We start from the raw sequence: 3,987 nt of genomic DNA, 5'->3' as shown, positions 1-3,987 counted from the left end.
GTTCCTGGCTTCAAGTGATAGGTACCCCAGCATCATGTACAGCTTCCGCGTGGCAAGGAACACAATCAGCCCCCGGTCATCCCAGAAATATGTAAAGGGTCATTGTGGAGGAATACAAAGGATGAGGTTACCCTCGACCCTGCACACTCCAGAAGAATGGGCACCCACTGAAGAGGTATTCCAGAAACAGGTGGAATATTCCTCATGTTGTAGGAGCTTTAGATGGCAACATGTGTTCATTAGGAAGCCTGCCAAGAGCTGCTCATTGTACCCTCAACTACAAGGGCTTTCTCTGTGGTCCTCATGACCCTTGTGGATGGAAATTATAAGTTCCTGTGGGTGGACGTTGGTGCTTACGGAAGTATGTCTGATGCTTAGATCTTCAACGAGTAAGTGAGCTCAAGGATTGTCTTGAAGACGGAAGCATATGATTTCCTGATCCGTTCCCCTTACCCCAAATTGACGAGCGTATGCCATGCTTTATTCTGGGAGATGATGCCTCTGGAATAAGGGCTTTCTTGATGAAACCGTATGGTCATAGGACTCTCCAGAGAGACGAGGAGAGAATCTACAACTACAGGATCAGCAGGGGCCGACGGGTAGTGGAAAATGCATTTGGAATCATGGCCCAGAGTTGGCAAATCCTCCTCACCACCATGCTGCCAAGGCCTTCCGTTGTAAAGGACATCACTGAATGCCAGTCTGCCTGCACAACTTGATGAGGACTCGTTATCCTAATCTCCACAATGGTATGGTGGATGAGGAAGATGAGCAGCACAACGTGGTGCCAGGAAGCTGGAGACAACTTGCGCAGCTTGAAGATGTGGAATGATATCTGAAGTTTCAGTGACAGATGGCTACGCTTTTAAGAAAGCAATTCGGCGGTGTTCTGAGACGCCAGGGCTCATTTGAAGAGTATTCGGGACGTTCTGACTGAATTTGAGGTGTGTTCGATGTACATTCGAGCTGTATTCCAAGTGCAATCAAAATATTCCGATACGTTTGAAGAATATTCCACCTTAATTCCACCAACAATTGAAGTACATTCGAGGCGCATTCGGGACATTCTTGCAGGATTTGAAATGGTTTGTCTTTCGATTCTCTCGAATACGTTCAGAATATTAAGAATGCCGTTAGAATGCAGTAAGAATACTTAGAATGCACTTCGAATGCGCTTCGAATGCACTTCGAATGCTGTTCTATATTTTCCCACTTCGAATGTACCTCATTTGAACATGTTCAAAACATTCGGGCATGTTACAAGAATTGACACGAATAGTTGGAGTGCATTTGGAATGGATTAAGAAGTTTTAGAATGCAGTTCGAATTTCCAGGAATCGCCAGAAAGTTTCATTCCGACGGCATTCCGGCTCATTCCGCCTCAAGTGTGAAGGGGGTATCAGCGAGGGTATTGAACACGAAGAAAAATATTCTCGTGACTCTTTTATTTACCGCATTCATGCATAATTGTGTATGCATTTTAAAATGCGATTAAGCAGTTTTTAAATACTTTCCTGGACATTTGTTACAAATAATGATACTATCAATCAACATATGCTGAGAAGTTTTGTATTTCTGTTTGACGCCATAAATATATTATATAATTCAAATGTTTCATTTCAGTTTTATTGCAATATTTTCACATGATGTTTTTAGGTCAATTTCGTTTCTGTTATTTTTAATTCAATTCACTTGCACCGGACTTACCGAAGATGGAAAGCCTTGAACACGCCAGCAATACTTTTTAATTTTTCTGTGTGCATTATCCAAAAAATATACTAATATGAAACAGTAACAAACAGATGTAGAGACTTTTCGTGGGGTTCTAGCTATCACAAAAGTTTCCACTAACACTGAATTTCCCGATTTACACCCTCCCCCTTTCCTTTGCTTATCTTACGATAAGATGGAAAGTGTTATGTGAAAATATCATGTGTGACCTACGTTAGACCTTAGGCAAACAGATATAAGCATTAAACATCTTAACCAGCAGCTAAAATTAATTCATTTTCATTTTAAAACCAACATAAAACTTGAATATATTCAAGAAATATTCCAGCAATATTACCGCGGGGGAAACCAGAAATGGGTGTCACATATTGTACCCATGTGGGGAATCGAACCCTGGTCTTCGGCGTGACGAGCGAACGCTTTAATCACTGGGCTACCCCACAGCCCCCGGGAAATTCAGACTCTCTTTGTCCCGGTAACATTTCCAGTTACAACCTTTTTCTGATCGTTCTTGTTGATATTATAAACCGAAACTAACATCTCAACATTTATCAACAATTTTTGGGGCTGTGGGTAGCCTAATGGTTAAAGCGTCCGCTCATCAACATGAAGACCCAGGTTCAATTCTCTGGGTTCCATGTATGAAGCCCATTTTGGTGTCTTTGATGTCATGAGCAAATGCATTAACCACTTGGCTACCCACCACACAATGACGATGTTAAATTTGGATTACACTGTCTCTGTAAAGTACAGATTCAAGTAGTTTTGTTAGGTTGACGAATCCCCACATGGGTACAATGTGTGAAGCCCATTTCTGGTGTCCCCCGCCATGATGTTGCTGGAATATTGCTAAAGGCGGCGTAAAACCAAACTCAGTCAGTGTTAGGTTGAGTCCCATCCAGGATTCGAACCTTCACTCTCAGAGTAGCCTGCACACAAAGTCAGTGATCTAACCCACTCAGTCACTGCTGCCACTCAAAACAAGTGTTTGCCACTGATATGGCAATGTCCCCTGCCGCTAAAGAATGGAATATCTATATTTACTACTTTTTATTTTTTGGTCACATACAAGATGCCTGAAATGACTGGTGTCTGCATAATCACCCAATTTAGGCTGTCAATATACTTGAAAACATTGGGTGCAATGTTTTATGAGATATCGCCTTTAAAAAGTGGTCAAAGTATCGTGGTGACCTTGAAGATAAGGTCAAGGTCACCCAAATAAACTGGTGTCTGTGTAATACCCCAAAGTAAACTGTCACCAAATTTGAAGACATTGGGTACAACAGTCCATGAGATATCTCGTTAACAAGAGTTAAGTGTGAAAAGTGTCGTGGTGACCTTGAAGATAAGGTCAAGGTCACCCAAAATCAACTGGTGTCTGTGTAATCCCCCAATGTATGCTGTCACCAAATTTGAAGACATTGGGTACAACATTCCATGAAATATCGCGTTAACAAGAGTTAAAAGCGTGCAAAAACTCGTCATCATGGTGACCTTGAAGATAAGGTCAAGGTCACCAAAAATAAACTGGTGTCTGCGTAATCCCCAATGTATGCTGTCACCAAATTTGAAGAAACTGGGTACAACAGTGCATGAGATATCACGTTAACAACAGTTTGAAAAGTGGTCAGTATTTTGGTGACCTTGAAAATAAGGTCAAGGTCACCCAAATCGACTGATGTCTGCGTAATCCCCTTAATGTAGGCTGTCACCAAATTTCAAGACATTGGGTACAACAGTTCATCAGATATCAGCGTTAACAAGAGTTTGAAAAGTGGTCAAAGTGTCGTGGGTGACCTTTGAAAATAAGGTCCAGGTATGATACATAGTCCCCGCTCCGCTTCAAGCGGGGACAATAAGCTGACAACTGGTAGTGTAGATCACATACTTTGAGGACCCCTCTGCTGAATGAACATTGGCAAGGCTCCCCACGGCCAATGACTATGAATATACAATTCCATTTAGAAATTGGTCAAATGTAACGGATATTTGAGATTTTGTTAAGTCTCATTCGGGATTCGAACCCTCTCTCACAGAGAAAGTGTAATTACAAATGTAAGTGTTACATTTGATCTCTTTCCCAAACGGCATTGTGTATTCACACATGGACACATCATGATAAACCAATCACAGGATTGTCTGGTCTTGAATATTTACAGAGGATTTCGTTTTTCACTTGGTTTAAAGGTCCCCTGTCCTTTACAAACAAAACACATCCATCAAAAGAAGTGAAAACTGGCAAACAAGAACACA

The sequence above is a fragment of the Haliotis rubra genome, unplaced genomic scaffold (genome assembly GCF_003918875.1).
Source record: "Haliotis rubra isolate DU_JTF1 unplaced genomic scaffold, ASM391887v1 Scf2130, whole genome shotgun sequence".
Taxonomy (NCBI): Eukaryota; Metazoa; Mollusca; class Gastropoda; order Lepetellida; family Haliotidae; genus Haliotis; species Haliotis rubra.
The sequence above is the reverse complement of the archived record's forward strand: the minus strand, read 5'-3'. Positions refer to the sequence as shown.